This window comes from Camelina sativa, chromosome 12, assembly GCF_030686135.1.
Source record: "Camelina sativa cultivar CO46 ecotype springtype chromosome 12, ASM3068613v1".
Taxonomy (NCBI): Eukaryota; Viridiplantae; Streptophyta; class Magnoliopsida; order Brassicales; family Brassicaceae; genus Camelina; species Camelina sativa.
Genome location: NC_141891.1, coordinates 10491940 through 10508532, shown reverse-complemented (window position 1 = coordinate 10508532; position 16593 = coordinate 10491940). Strand labels below are relative to the sequence as shown.

General features: G+C 32.0%; 2 pseudogenes; both read left to right on the top strand.

Moving 5' to 3' along the window:
- Nucleotides 1–2423: 2423 nt before the first annotated feature.
- LOC147930370 (putative F-box/kelch-repeat protein At4g22430 pseudogene) lies at nt 2424–3916 on the top strand (annotated as a pseudogene).
- Nucleotides 3917–9068: 5152 nt separating this feature from the next.
- Nucleotides 9069–10329, top strand: LOC147930369 (F-box protein At3g26010 pseudogene; annotated as a pseudogene).
- The last annotated feature ends 6264 nt before the right edge of the window (nt 10330–16593 follow it).

Below are 16593 nucleotides of genomic sequence, written 5' to 3'. Positions count from 1 at the left end.
TTCAAACCATATGTGAACACTATAATTCCTTGTTTCAGTTGCAAAATGTGAAATTTGTCTCAAAACTTGATCGTGTCTAACCAAAACTTGCTGAAACCCGCCATTCTGCTTTGTGGATTTTGGACCTTCGTTGTTACAATTTCCAAAAAAAATTATGAGTTCTACAATTTTGTTATATAAATAAGCTAAGTTTCCCAATACAATAAAACCTCTATAAATTAATAAACACTATAAATTAATAAATTTTGCTGATCCCAGATTAGACCAATGTGAAAAATAACAAAATTCGATAAAATAATAAGATAATTGTTTTTTTTGAAATCTCTATGTAAAATACAGTATAGTTCCAATAATATCATAAATTAATAATCATATAAATTTATGTATGCTTCTGCTAAAACTAATATCTATAAAACAATTGTTATGTTGTAGTTTCAAATTATAACGATATAAAATAATCTATAACATGTCATAAAAATAGCTAAAATTATTTATAGTTCTCAATTGCTAGATATGCATCATTTACATTTTGACAGTTTGACAGACTATTAAAATACGATAGTTGATATTATTATGTCATATATATAACTTATAAGTGAACTTGTATAATATAAGTGAACTTGTATATAGTATTTATAATTTATTGTTAATAATATTCTCTAAATATTAAAAATACAATTCTAAAACTGATATATGGTGTTTTTATCAGTTTTTAGTCTTTGTTTTCTCTCTTATTTTACACTTTTTATTGAGTCAAAGTGTATTTTTGGAGTCTTTTAGTTATTTATCAAGTCTTTATAGGTTTTAGGACACTTTGGAGGAAATTGGAGGAAAATGAGTTATTCTGGATACAAACAAGCATATGAGATGAATGTTGGTTCACGTGAAAACCCGCCTACCAGAAGAACCCGCCTGGCTAAGCAACAAAGTCTAACCCGGCAACTTTCACGTTAAAACCCGCCTATCAGAGGAACCCCCTGGCTAAGCAACAAAGTCAAACCCGGCAACTTTCAGGTTAAAACCCGCCTACCAGAGGAACCTGCCTGGCTGAGAAATGTCTTAACCAAGCCGTTACCTTTTTTTACCTTTTTTGGAGAGCTCTATAAATACCTTTTATTGGCTGGGAGAAAAACCCTAAGTTTTATTCTAAGTATCATTCTACGCTTTCTTTCTTCAACCAGAGACTTTTTTGTAAGCCACTCTTTGGGATTCTAGAGATTGATCCTCATTGGCAATTTGGAGAAGATTTCTAAACCATTTCTTATTATTTCTGAAATTTAATCATATTTTCTTCATCTGTGATTTTTGTTTTCTCTTTTGCTATGTGTGAGTAGTTCTCCAATTGGGTTTTAGGGTTCCAATTAGGAGATTCAATGAATTGATGTTTTAATTATTGTTTGGAGTTCTTAATCCTTAGGTTCTTTGATTCACACGATCTTAATGTTAAAATAGGACTGATCACCTTGTTTTAGACTCTAGGTTTTTCTACGCATCAAAAGTGTTCGATAGAATGCCTGAATGAGTGTGAATTGAGCAATGTATTTCTAGCCTGCGAAAGTTGATGTTAGGACGCATTGTGAACTTAATAAACTTGATTGTAATGCAAATTTGGCTAGGAGGTTGCAAATGAAAGTTTAGCAAACTAGTAGTCAAGTTTAGTTTCTAATGCCTTGAAAGAGGGTTAGTCTATTATTGTGTTCATGTTCTAGAACAGTTCTTAATTATTGAATTCCATATTTCATTTTCTCATTAGTCATTGATCTCTGAAATACCCTATGACCCAATGTTTTAATCTTATAAGTTAATCGTTTTATTTCTTGCATATTTGTTTACAATTTCTAAAACCAAACAAACTACAAATTATTAATTATTAATTTACATTATTAAATAATAATTATTAATTTATCTATAAAGTAATATCACTATAAATTAATAAAATGTCATGATCCCATTATTAATTTATAGAGGTTTTACTTTTAATTAATACCAATAATGTATGCAGTTGTGATGCTTTGCCACTTCATATTTGCTTCTCTCTTTTCCTTTTTCATAAAAAATATTGGATTTCCTTCTTTCCATCTTTCCATTAAACATCATTTTTTGTTTCTCTTTCCATCTTTCCATTTTTCCACTTCATATTTGCTTCTCTCTTTTATATTAATTATTTTTAATTGCTAATTTTTTTTGTTTCTTTCAAATTGAAAAGATTTGACATCAAATCTACAGGATAAATTACTAATTTATACAACAATAAAATTAAAATAAATACTAGTGTATTTTGTAAAGTAACAATTAATTAATTCCAGTTTAGCTTTTAGTTTTCACAAAAAAAAAAAAATCTAAAAATAGTGAATAATATTATGTTTTAATAAACAGAAGATTTATGTTTCAAAATGCCACACTGACTCCATTATATATATGTTTCCCTTTGTACTAAGAAGAACATTGTATCTTAATTCGTTACACTCCAAAACCCGAACCGTAAGATATTGACGAAAATAAAGCAATATTTCCAATGGAAACACCAAAAAACACCGCCGCACATGTTTCAGAGGCAATAGTGACAGAGATAATAGCGAGATTACCATTAAGAAGCATCTCCAAATTCAAATCGGTGTGTAAAGCATGGAAATCGACAATTGAATCTGTGTATTTCCGCCGTCTCTTTGTGTCTCTGCACCAAAACACCTCTTTATGTTGGTCACTACAGCTCCTCCGAGAACGAGATGAACTCATATACTTCCATGGATGCGAGACATGGGGTCTTCCAAAGTCTCAAGGTTCTTATATTTCGAATATGGAAATAAACGGTAAATTCACATATATGGCTTCTTCCAATGGGTTGATTTTGATGCATAGATCTTCTAATGGTACTTCGGAAACATATGTGGGTAATCCAGTATTACAACAGTGGGTTGAGATCCCTTACCCTCCAGATACCTTTACGTACCTGTGTGGTCTGGTGACTCGTGTTGACGAGGACGGTGTTGTTTTGAGCTTCAAAGTGGTTAGGTCTGGTCCAATGACACCGACTCAAGGCGGAACTTATTCGAGTTTTTATGTGTATTCGTCGGACACAGGCGTTTGGATTCGCAAATCCCTTTTCTGCCCTCTTTACTTCCCCGACGTGTTTGATCCTATGAGTCTGAATGGGACGCTTTATTTACGCCAAAGAGATGCTTATAATCGTAAGCATGTACAACTTATGGTTCACGATTTCTATGGTAAATCCAAACAATGTCAGGTTATACCTCTCCCCGATCAGGATATGAATTACGACGAAACAGCCTTGACTACTTGAAGCGGTTTTGTCATGTATATCAAAAGATTAGCTCAAGGGGGAGACAATCTTTTGAAGGTTTGGAGGTTAAACAATGATTCAGCTTGGCAACTTCTGTGGGAACTCAGCCTCCCATTTATCGGCTGTTACGTACCCATGGCAATGCATCCGGTTGATAGCAATATTGCGTACTTGTGGAGTCAAGAAAACCGTTACTTGATATCATGTAACTTGCAGACACAAAACTACAAAATCTTCGGAGATGATGAGTCACAACATCAAGATTGTTTCATTAACCTTTCTGCTTGTGAGAAGCGCATGGATTGGATTTCCAAGTGTGGACTTGTTCCTGTCATCTTATACCAATTTGTGCTCCCACGGTGGATGGAATCGATGCCACGTCCTCCCCAAGTTGAGATGATAAATACAACTTCACTACTTTCTTACGTTCCTTCGACGTCCCTATAACTTCAATGCAGAAAGATGAAAAAGATTAGATGCAAATAGGTTTTGGTTTCAACTATTTATGCAAGTGGGTTATTTATTATTAATTTAATTTTATCGTTTCTTTCTTCTCATCGCTTCGCTTGTAAAATACATGAATATAATTAAAATTTAGTTGTTGTCCAAAAAAAATATATTAAAATTTAGTTATTATAAATATATTTGGAAAAGCTTCATGAAAAAATACCAACTACCTATTTCATTACCTATATATATATACTAGTAGTCACTCCGTGCTACGTACGGATTAAGTTTACATTGTTTTTAAATATTTTTTTTGTAATTTTTTCTTGATCATCAACATAAATATTTTTTTTACCTTAAAAACACCATATCTTATTAAGTCGGTTCAAATAGGATAGCCTCGTGAGCTGAGCTGACAATTCCGGAACTTGCGGACTCACATAGGAAAAGAACGATCCTTGTGCTCGAGCCGTTTTTGCAAGACGGTCGATACAAACATTGTTCAATTTAGGTATACATTCAATAGAAAACATAGAAAATCAAGACTGTAAAGAATATAATTCCGAAGCAAACGCTGGCCAGTCTTGTGAAACCTGCAGATCAATTGGTGGCAACTTGTCCTGTGGGAAGGTTGTTAAAGGGTGGGGACCAGGGTTCGAGGAACGCCTGGCGCACCAATAACCTACTGTGGATTTGGATGAATAGTTCCATTTGCCCAGTGAGGGGTTAGGATCGATGCCCTGCAGGGCCAGCTTCGGGCCTATGGGGGCAAGCTAGCGGTGGGCTAGTGGGGTCAACGGGACGGGTTGTCACATAAAAATCGATTTTTATTGTAACAACCCGTCCGTGGACCCCACTAGCCTCACTGCTAGTTGCCCCCATAGGCTGGCCCTGCAGGGCATCGATCCTAACCCATCACTGTGGATTAACTCACATAATCCACCAGTAGGTTATTGGTGCATCAGGCGTTCCTCGAACCCTGGTCCCTCACCCTTTAACAACCTTCCCACAGACAAGTTGCCACCAATTGATCTGCAGGTCATCCCTATGATATACAAGTCTTTTAACTCATCTATGACAGTTCAAATCCCTTGACAATCTGTCACAAAATGAACCACATCATATCCGAGAGAGAGAGCACTTTCCATGGCCCAGCATAAAGCCTCTAGTTCTGCATGAAGAGGTGATAACAAACAGGGCATTGCCCTTAGGCCCCAGATAGGCAGCTCTAAGCCAGACAAAAGAAAGCCAATACCTGTAGCTGTGTCGTCTTTTTGTAATTTTGGAGATTTTTAGTTAAGACAATATTAATTAAATAAAAATATTATTTAAGATTTGAGATATGAGGGTTAGTAAAATGTCTATCTTTCTATTTATAAGAGAAATTATAGTTAAGAACATATGGAAAATTTATACTTTCTCCAGTTTTTTACTTGTCGTTTAAGGTTTTCTCACACAAATTAAGAAATAATTATTAAATTGTCTTTTTTACCCTTTATTAATATATTTTATAAATATTTCATTGGTCAAAAACTTTAAAACAGCAGGGAGAAAACTGGAATATTCACCAAATATTTTTACTGAAAACCTAAAATGACAACTAAATTAAAACAGATGGAGCATTTCATTGTTATAGGAGTCACATAAACTTTGTGAGAGTTATAGATATGCAATCATTACATATTAATATATTTTCATATATATGTAATATTTCTAAATACTATTATTAATCATTCATTGCATTACTATAAATATTAGGAAAGTTACAAAAATTACAATATATGGGATTGATGAGACATAATAGAAAAGTTAAAATGTGTCAGGTTTATATAACTGTCTATTTTTAAAATATATATTCAAGAGTTATATAATATAAATATATATATTTGGGTTGTATAGGATAATGTCAAGTACTTATTGGCTGCTTTATTTCCACACTTTAATATATATAAATAATTCACATGATCTTGATATTACATTATTTTATTTCATTTTCAATCCATTTAAATTAAACTAAAGTATATTTTAGTTTAATTTTTATATATATATATATCCTTAAACTATTTAATCATCAAATTATTTGTTAAGCGAAAATTTTATTATGTAAATTCAATTGAATAAATTTGTTACACTAAAAATTAAAAGAAACAAAATGACACTTGTGAAAGAAGAAAGCATCAAATGACAATGTTTTGGAAAGCATTTTACTTTATTATTAGATGATATAATAATAAACCTGACAGTTGTAAGGTTTCTTTCAACTCTTGCTCTAAGAATCTGACGTCCAACATCATTATATATTAAAATTCTTTTAAAATCAAATACACATGAAATTATTTATTTTCTTTTATAAATATTTCAAAAAGATTGTATAAATCATCAAAAGATGAACAATAGTAAAAATAATTTACATTTTTGGAAAAGATATTCAAGACTTAGTAAGATAATATTTCTTCTAAAGTTAGGAACTTCCCGAAAATGGATAATCAGAACAACGATACTATTGTTACCGGTGTTTTGTTGTTCGTTGGAGATTGAATCGAGGATATAATAGAAAGTAAATGTTTTAGTTTTCACAATAGTATGAAAGAGGATGTGTTTGTATGGTAATAGGTTGTTTTTAGAAAACTAAACTTTATAGAATGTTTGAGCCTTTAAGAAGGAGAAAGGATTGAAATCAAATATTAATGATCATAAATCCGTAAGTGTTTCAAAATAATAAGTTAAAAATGAGAAGTAATATAAACAAAAATGAAAATTAAGGAAAATAGTGGGTATAAGGCAATGCATAAAATGATGGTATTATTTCAAATCAAAACATAACTGATAATATTCATAATTTATTCTGAAATTTCTAATATGAAAACTTATAAATTTTATGTAATTCAAAAATACCATGGCGTTTGAAATAATAAGTGTGAATCGAACAAAATAATTATAGAATTAGATCAAAACCATCTCACAATCTTATGTCATTTTCCTGAAAGTAAGCTCAAAATTTTAATTTTATATAAACAATTTTTAAAAAATTGAAACTAATTTACTTAAATAATACATACCCACCATCTTACTTAAATTTAATTTCGTTTGTACTCGTGAAAATTATATAAGATTCAAACACAGAAATTAAATCCAAGAATTCAAACCTATAAATTTAATTTAATGTTGGTATAGTTCCAAGATGAAACCAACCACAGACTGATATAAGGTGGCTTTAGATTTTTGGAGGCTGCATATATTTCTGATTAAAGAAAGGAAGAAGAAAAAGTAGATGGATTTTTTTTTTAGTTTTATAGGCCTGTAATTAATTAGGTATAATTTAGTTAGGCCCAAACAAAAAAATACAGGTATCAGAAATATATGAAGCCAAGCGTCATCTCCTTAGCAAAAGTTGAGAAAAATTTTCTCATATTATATAAGATATATAATATATATATATATACATAAATTTGTATTACCTCTACCTAAAAAAAGATCAATTTGATTACGTATCTCTTATATGCATGAAAATCAAATACTGTCTTTCTTCTGGCATAAAAAGGTAAAGCATTAATGACTAATGAGTATATACAATTTTGTTATAAAAATAATAAAATTTCCCAAAAGTAACATGAAAGACTTAAAAAATTCAAACCATATGTGAACACTATAATTCCTTGTTTCAGTTGCAAAATGTGAAATTTGTCTCAAAACTTGATCGTGTCTAACCAAAACTTGCTGAAACCCGCCATTCTGCTTTGTGGATTTTGGACCTTCGTTGTTACAATTTCCAAAAAAAATTTACAAAAAGAAAGAAAAGAGTTTACAAAAAGGCTTTCCAACAAAGTACTATTGATGAACGCATAACAGAAACGAGACTAAAAAGTTTCTTTTGTTTTTGTATACGTAATTTTTTTTTTTTTTTTTTTAATATCTTGTTATATAAATATTTTGTTTCTTGTAAAATTAGTACCTTACAATTAGAATTAATACTTTGATATGCGTATTAGAATTATCTTTTTATATTTTTAAAATTGTTAAAAATTCTTAGAATTATCTTTTAATTTTAAATTTTGTTAATTAAAATAAAAAATTTGTATTACACATGTCACTATTAGTTACTAACTTTCAAAAACAAGTTTTATATAATAAGATATTGGAATACGCAAAATAAACAATAGAAGTAAAACTTTCTCTCTCGCCAAGGGCGATCAACAAGCGAAACTTATCTTCAATCAACCGTTTTTTATAATCTTCTTCGATTTCGGCCGGTGTTGGCTTCTCCAACGTCGGTCGGCTTAGTCTCCTCTTATTGTCGCTTTAGTTCTTTGTCTTTTACATAGTTTAACAATAATCTATCGATATGAATCTCAAGGTTCATAGATCGATGTGGAGTTTTCAATGGTTAATTATCCTCCTCTGTTATGGAGTGAGATATATTCCGACCACAATCCAATGATACCATCGGAGCAGTGCCAGCGTCATCCCGCTAAGAATTATCCTCAGCGGCTTCCAGAATTTTAATGTCTCTATTTTGAATCAAGTTTTTCAACACCAGATCTGAGATCCGGAAATATCAAATTTTGAGATTGGAGATGATGGAATGAAGTTATGGCCGGATCACTTTAATAAGAACCGGTTGATACTCTACTTGACAGTTATGGGTTCTTATCTCTCTGTTAGGAAGCAGTTTACAATTTCAAGTGAGGTTGGTACTCTCTTCTTGCCGTTGATGGGTTTGAAGGATGTTATTATTTGGTGTAATGATGCTTATGTAAAGGCATCGTTAAATTATATGTGGCGAGGGTATTAGAGTTACATGTGGGTGATAGCCAAAGAAAAAAATTGCATTATTATGATATCAAGGAGAAGGCAAGTTTCAGAATCAAGTCTAACAACATTGAAGTTCTGTCTATTAATCAAAATTATGCCAAATGCATTTTGGAGTTTCATCAGGAAGATGATAGCCCTTTTCAAGTGTATGAGAGAGGATGTAACAGATGCTATCTGTTTGCCCGTAGGGCTTTCGTTTGGAAAACAGGGTCATATCTACTCTTTCATCGAATTTCATTTGGAAAACAGGGTCATATCTACTCTTTCATCGAAATTGTGTTCAATTTTCCATATTTGCGATAACTGTTGTATTTGATTTGTTTCTGCATTGTATAAACTCGTTATAATATCATCTATATTAATTTGCCGCTAAAAAAAAGATATTGGAATACAAATATCCAGCTTTATATTTAAAACAACCAAGCGTGAATATTTTGAATATTTAATTTTAACTTTTGTTTCTTCAATCTCTATTTCTCAAATTGTGTATATTCTTTCTTCAGCCCTAATGAAAACACGAAACAACACGACACAACATATCTCAGAGGCCATAGTGACAGAGATTCTAGCAAGGTTACCCTTGAGAAGCATCTCTAGATTCATATCTGTATGCATAACATGGAAATCAATACTCGAGTCTCCTTATTTCCGCCGTCTCTTTGTGTCTCTGCACCAAAACTCTTCTTCCTCTTGGTCACTACTGTGCAGAGGAAGAGAAATCATAAGCATGCGTGGATGCGAGACGTGGGATCTTCCAAAGTCTGTAGCGTCGTATTTTCGGGATATTCAGTCCGGAAATTTATATTATGCGGCTTCTTCCTCTGGTTTGGTATTGATGAACGCATCTGATGAAGCTTCCTACGTTGGTAATCCAGTATTACAATAGTGGCTTAGAATCCCTCGCCCTCCACATCCATCTGATACTATTGTCTTCGGTTTTGTGACGGGCCTGGACAAGGACGGTGTTGTTCTGGACTTCAAAGTTGTGAAGTTGGCTGCACTGGTACCCAAGAAACACACTTGTTTGTGTCTGTGGGTGTATTCCTCTGAGACTGGAACTTGGACACGCAAGCGACTTTACTGCCCTCCTTACATCACCAGCCTATGTAAGCCTATGAGTCTGAACGGGACGCTTTATGTATCCGAAACAAGTTTAGACGATGATCTTCCTGTTCAACCCGGAGTACTTATTGCTCTTGATTTCTATTCTGAATCCGATCTATGTCGTGTCATACCTCTCCCCGATCATAATGTGAATCACAACCGGGACTTCAAAAGAGCCTTGAGTGCATCCCGCGGATTTGTCATGTACATGAAAACATTAGCTGAAGAAGGAGACAATCTTCTTATGGTTTGGAGGTTTTGAACAATGATACAGGGGATGAATGCTGGCAACTTCTCTGGGGAGTTCGCCTCCCGTTTGATGATATCAGAAACTATGCACCCATAACAATGCATCCGTTTGATGGCAATATTGTCTATTTATGGAGTCATGTAACTTGCAAAGACAAAATTACAAAATCCTTGGAGATGATGGTTATCAAGATTTTTTTATAAACCAGTCTCTTTGTAAGAAGTGTATGGATGAGACTTTTAGATCAAGCTCAGCTGTGGAGTATGGAGTAGTGATGAACCTCATCCAATTCTTGCTCCCAAAGTGGATGGAATCGTTGCCTCGTCCTCCCCAAATTGAGATGATTGATACAGCTTCACTGCTTTCTTACATATCTTCACTGCCCAAAGCAGAAGAAGACGAAGAAGAAGAATAGATGCAAACAAGGTTTTTGGATTCAAGGTATGGTCTTTAGATGTAATTTTTTTTTTTTTTTTTTTTTTCTCGTTCTTGTGTTGTCTCTTTGTTTTGCTTAAGAACGCTATCTTCCCTTACGACTAACTACGTACATAGGTTAAGCAAATTAGTACTAAGACCTCATATGGGTTTAGGATTAACCATTTGAACCCGTAACATATCAAAGAATGAAGAAACCTAGTAATCTATCAGGGAAACAAAACGAGTAAGAAACCACTGGCTCACCTTTTATTACTCTTCTGCATCATCTGATCTTTCCTGTGCTGAGCTTCAGTAGGATCTCCTTTACATCCCAAAACAAGGCTACTCACAATGATATCTGCGGTGAATGAATTATCACACAATATAGCAGAGGGCTCTAAGGTCATCAGAGGCAAGATCAAATTTAACAGCGATGATTCCTTGCCTCCCACGCAAAATTCCAGTGAATATGATTCTTAGCAACAACACCAAATCCATGTTTAAGCTTAAACTGGAGAATCCTCACAACTTTGAAGTCCTCGACAAGGCGATCAGAGATTGGGTTTTGATCTCTCTCTCCGTCGTGATGGTTCTCATTGGTATTCTCCGTTACTTCGTCTCGAAGCTCATGCGATCTTCTCCAACTCCAGATGCGAAGATGGTCAAGAAGGGTGAGTCATGGTATGTATCTCGTTACATAGAGAACAGCACGTGATAGTTTTATGCGGGTTCTATTTTTAAAACTTGTTTGGATTAAGAGGCTTATTCAGTCTCATTCTTGGAGATGAAAATGGTTAGTGTTCATATACTACTAATTCACTCACAACATCTTCCTCTAAAGCTCTGACTTTAAGCTTTCCCATCTTTTTGGTGAATCTACTTTAGTCACTGTAAGTGTTCTGTTTCTTATCCAGCAATTGATGACACTGGACAGATGATGCAAATGGGTGGACTTGGTTTCGATGCATCAAAGGTAAATATAGTATTACCTTCTCGTTCTTGCATCATTTGGCGGTTCTTTTTTTTTTCTCGTATCTATTCATTACTTTTTGGGCTCCAATACTTTACTTGTGTGGACTCATACATCCATATGAAGTTCTTCTTGTTTTCCTCATATGACATTTTATACAACACTTTGAGCTTCAAGCATCTGAGTGTGTGCTATCAAACATATAGAATGGTGATGTCACACAAATCTGGACGCGGCTGATTCTTGTACAGCTTTGCACTCGCTGCTATCAGCTTCACTAGGCCCTCTGATTTGAGTGTGATCGATACAGATGAAAACTCAGATGGATCTAACCCTTGTAAGCTGTTAGTACGCACGTGAGGATTCTTTGCATAGTCTGAGCATTGATCGGTTTAGGAAATCTTAGTTTGAAACATGGTTGCAAGAGAGAGATCAGATTCTTCTTTAGAGTTGTGGTTGCAGCCAGTCTGAGTCATTAGCTAATGAGCTTTGCAGTCATGAATCTAAAAGGCAGCAATACCACCAAGAGGTCAAGGAGGGTACCTTATTCGCGTAACAAGCCAGCTCAACAAACTGCTGATAGGCGAGAGAAGATTGAGTGCAACCACTAGCATAGACATAAATTCGTTTCAATCATAGCCGCGGCTCGAGAAGCGTTGCCACATTTGATGCTCCTCTTCCTTCCTCTTCATCTTGTTAGCTTGGTTAGAGCATCTTATCTCTTAATAACAGTTTTGAGGAATACATATCATCATCAAAAGGTTTTAGGAGGTCAAATCAGAGATCTTACGAAAACACGTGTGCATTTTAAGGGAGACTTTAGAAATATTATCACATGGTGCACTTATCCTTTATGCAATATGTATAATCAATTTGTAAAAAGAAATATCACATGGTGCATTTCCTCAAATTACATGTTACATTTTCTGTGTATATATATATACTAGGAGTTGCCCCGTGCGTACTTATCTGCATATTTGTTCTATTGGTAATTTTTTTAACTGTTAGATTTTCATTTTCTGTATTTTACTTTGTTAATTAGATTTTTTTATTGATAAAAATGATATAAATTTTTGGGGAAAGAGTATGTATCTTAAGTAATTAAACTACACCATCATGTATAATGGATTTTATTAATCATGTTTACTTTTTTGAATAACAAAATATTTAAAAACTTGGATTGATTCTCTTTTAGGACATGTTGTTTTGCGATGTAACTATTTTGCAATACATACATGGCGCATTTTGTGATTACAAAATAGATGATTTATGTAATGTACTAGCAATCGATCCGCGCTACGCGCGGTAGTTAGATGAACGTGTATTCCGAGTTTTGTTGTGTATATTTTTTTTTGGTTTTTGTAAATTCATCTTTATGTTTGTTTTTGTATTTAATTTTGGTTGCTTATGTTGTTTTGTTGGATATTTTAATAAAAATATGTTTTGGAGTAAGTATAATTCAGTTTGCTGTTTTTAAAGGAAAAATTGAGATTATCTTGTGTGTTTATAATGCTTTTAAAAAATGTTATTATTAGAAGTTAACATTGTCTAGTTGAAGTTGCATGTTGTTTTGTTGTAGCCGTTAGTTGTCATTAATTTATTATTATTTTCTATTTTGTGGTTGGATTGTTATTTAATATTTTCATATGTATTTTGTAAACTGTTGGAGTAATTTTTTTGTCAATGTTTTAGTGTTTGGAGTGAAAAATATTGTGGATTTTATTAAGAAAATAAATAAGTTATTTATTGTAGATTTTATTGTCAATTTTTTTTCTAGGCTATTTTTGTTTGTTTCATTCAGACACAATTTCTCTGTAAGGCTTATAATTTGTGGGTTAATTGGACCATTATTTGTATGTTATTGAGTTGAAATTGATTTGTTCTTTTTCGATGTCCTCGTGAACGGATAGGAGAAGAGCAATTTTCCGATCTAGAGGTCTGTTTGAGGATTGAACTTATGTCTTTGATGCTCGTAATCGTTTTTTTCAGTCCTATCGTAATCGTTTTCCCTTGATTTTTTTTTTGGGATTTGCGTATTTGGTTGATTCCTTACTCGCTTCGCATCTATTGGAGATATTTGGTTATTCCTTGTTGATTTTGTTAAAGGTGAATGTCAATTGGGTTGCAAATTTGTTTATATGAAAATATGTTGGCTTCTTTAGGTTTCCTAATTAAGTTGTGAGTTGTTTTGTGTTATTTGTTGTAATTTTTTTCCCGTTTGTCCTATGAGTGATTTTTTTATATTCGATGTGAGTTGTGTTTTGGGGAAAATTAATTTTCTTGTTTATCTTGCTATAATTTTATAAAGTTCGGGTTGTTTTTTTGTTTTTTCGGTTGTCTTTTTCATATAATTTTGTGTTACGGTTATCTGATTGTGACATTCATTTATCTGAATTTTTTTAGTTTATTAAATGTGTGTTCATCTCTTTGCGTCTTTGTCTTTGGTGATGGATTTGTGAAGTGCTGCCAAATAATTATTTTAACTGATTTCTAGTTGTGTTTCCTTGATTGTTTGAAAGTGTTGCTTAGGTTGCCTTGTTTTGATATTTGAAATTTTAAATTATAATCAGTTTAATAGAAATCTTTAACTATATTATTACCACTAATGAAAAATTATAGTATTGTTTTCTTATTTTAACATTTAATTTATTTTACATAATTAGTTTTTATTTAAACTTTCTATTAATTATAATTAACAACAAATATGCACTAAATGAATATTTTAAATTTATTTTAAAATAAAAAAATGAATTCATAGGATTTAAAAATAGTGATGGGTCTAGAGAATTTGAATGAAATAGTGTTGGGCCTACAGATTTTAGATGAAATTTAGTTGATCAGTTTGTCATTTGTATGATTGTTTAAAGGACTTATTAAAATCTGTAAGGCGGTTGTTTTGTGTTATTTGTTGTAATTTTTTTTCCCGTTTGTTCTGTGAGTGATTTTTTTGATTCGATGTGAGTTGTGTTTTGGCGAAAATTATTTTTCTTGTTTATCTTGCTGTAATTTTATAAAGTCCGGGTTGTTTTTTGTTTCTTTGGTTGTCTTTTTCATATAATTTTGTGTTACGGTTATCTGATTGTGACATTCATATATTTGAATCTTTTTAGTTTATTAAATGTGTGTTCATCTCTTTGCGTCCTTGTCTTTGGTGATGGATTTGTGAAGTTCTGCCAAATAATTATTTTAAGTGATTTGTAGTTGTGTTTCCATATTCTTTGAAAGTGTTGTTTGGATTGCCTTGTTTTGATATTTGAAGTTTTAAATTATGATCAGTTTAATAGAAATCTTTAACTATATTATTACCACTAATGAAAAATTATAGTATTGTTTTCTTATTTTAACATTTAATTCATTTTACATAATTATTTTTTATTTAAACTTTCGATTAATTATAATTAACAAAAAATATGCACTAAATAAATATTTTAAATTTATTTTAAAATAAAAAATTGAATTTATAGGATTTAAAAATAGTGATGGGTCTAGAGAATTTGAATGAAATAGTGTTGGGTCTACAGATTTTAGATAAAATTTAGTTTATCAGTTTGTCATTTGTATAATTGTTTAAAGGACTTATTAAAATCTGTAAGGCCCATAAAATTAAAGAAGATGTGGCTGATGTGGCAGCTGAGTTGGCAGCACCAAGAGTGAGAAAAGCTAACTTTATATATATAGATTTGTAAACATTGAAATGCTATTTTACATTAAAATGGTCAATCAATATTTAAACAACTTCATGTTTGATGTAAGCTGTATGGGCAAATAATCATCGTCTTTGTATTATTTGCTGGGTCAAGACGTAATTTGTCAACTAAAGATTATAGATTCATATAGTCATATTAATACATGCCACTTTCAAACTACGACAATAACTTATTTGGACGTTGTTTCCGTTGTGGCCTTACAGAAATAGCTGAGAGCTACCATCATTTTTGAGTTTTGAATTTATCCCATGAGTAGTCTTTTATAAAAGATGATGACGTTTAGAGATAGAAAATAAATATTAAATTCCTTAATGTTGCACATTTTTCATCCTCAGATTCAGATAATGTGTGATTTATTTCCTTTTTAACTGTTGGTAACCCCTAACATCAAAAGCACTTTTTTTTGCTCTGTCAACATAAGACAGAAAATGATACGAATTCTTCAAGCTTCAAAGCCTATTAAGTGGCTTTAAACCAAAATTAAAATAAAATAAAGATCACTTTTTGGTGATTTTATTCACTTCGACATTGTTTAAGGCAAATCCTCATCATCTTTATTTTTGTTGTTACGTGAAGACATAAGCGAAAGTTGAAATTGAAGTCTCATATCACAAGTTAACTGAAATCAATTACAAATCACCTCGTCTAACGTTGTTTCTTCTAATGTCTTCCTTCGACATATATATAATAGAGATCTGATCATCTATTTAAAGCTTTAGGTCTCCCTATCTGTAGTAATCTTAACAAATATCCAAGTTAGAATAATATATAAAATAAAAAATGTATAATTAAATTTTAAACTCAAAAAAACATTTTCTAACACAATTATACCGTTGTGTGATATATATCTTAGGCTAAGTTGCATTATTTTGGCTTTATGAATATGTTGTAGTGTACATGCACGTAGGCTCATGGTGTCTCCATTCCGTAATTAACCTTTAGAACTCGTTGAAATAAAACAGAAAATGTTATTACACCTTACTCAATATGGCAATAATAAAAAAAAGCTTAAAGGAGAAAAAAGAGTAACTAACTTTATTATTTGATTGTTTGGTCATTCCGTAAAGGTTTTCTCCTCCACCTAACCCCCAATCCAGACTACTACTTTACATGCTTGCATAAACTTTAGTTCCTTGTCTGAGATCTTAAATCCTCTATTTTCATTTAAAAATGAATTGTGCAATGAGCAAATCATTTACGTGATATAAAGGAAAAATACTTTAGAGACATTAGAACTTTCCTCGAATCATAACAATAATTTGAGTACGAAATAGAATACAATCACATGAAATATACATATAAAGGAACCAGCCAATCAGCCATTATAGTAGCAGAATTTGGCCGTTTAAAATTAATGGGTCAATATAGTATTTTAGATGAAGAGAAATAAGAGATTGGAATATAAACTTATGACTAAACATTGAAACTGATTTTTTTATATGAATGTAAGCTAATTTATTGGGATTTAAAGGCGATAATGGGACATTACTAAAACAATATTTAGCTTTCCACAGTTTATTGAATTGATGATAAAGAACATCAAATCTTAAACAGTATTAATCATGCTCTAATTTTGAAATTGCCA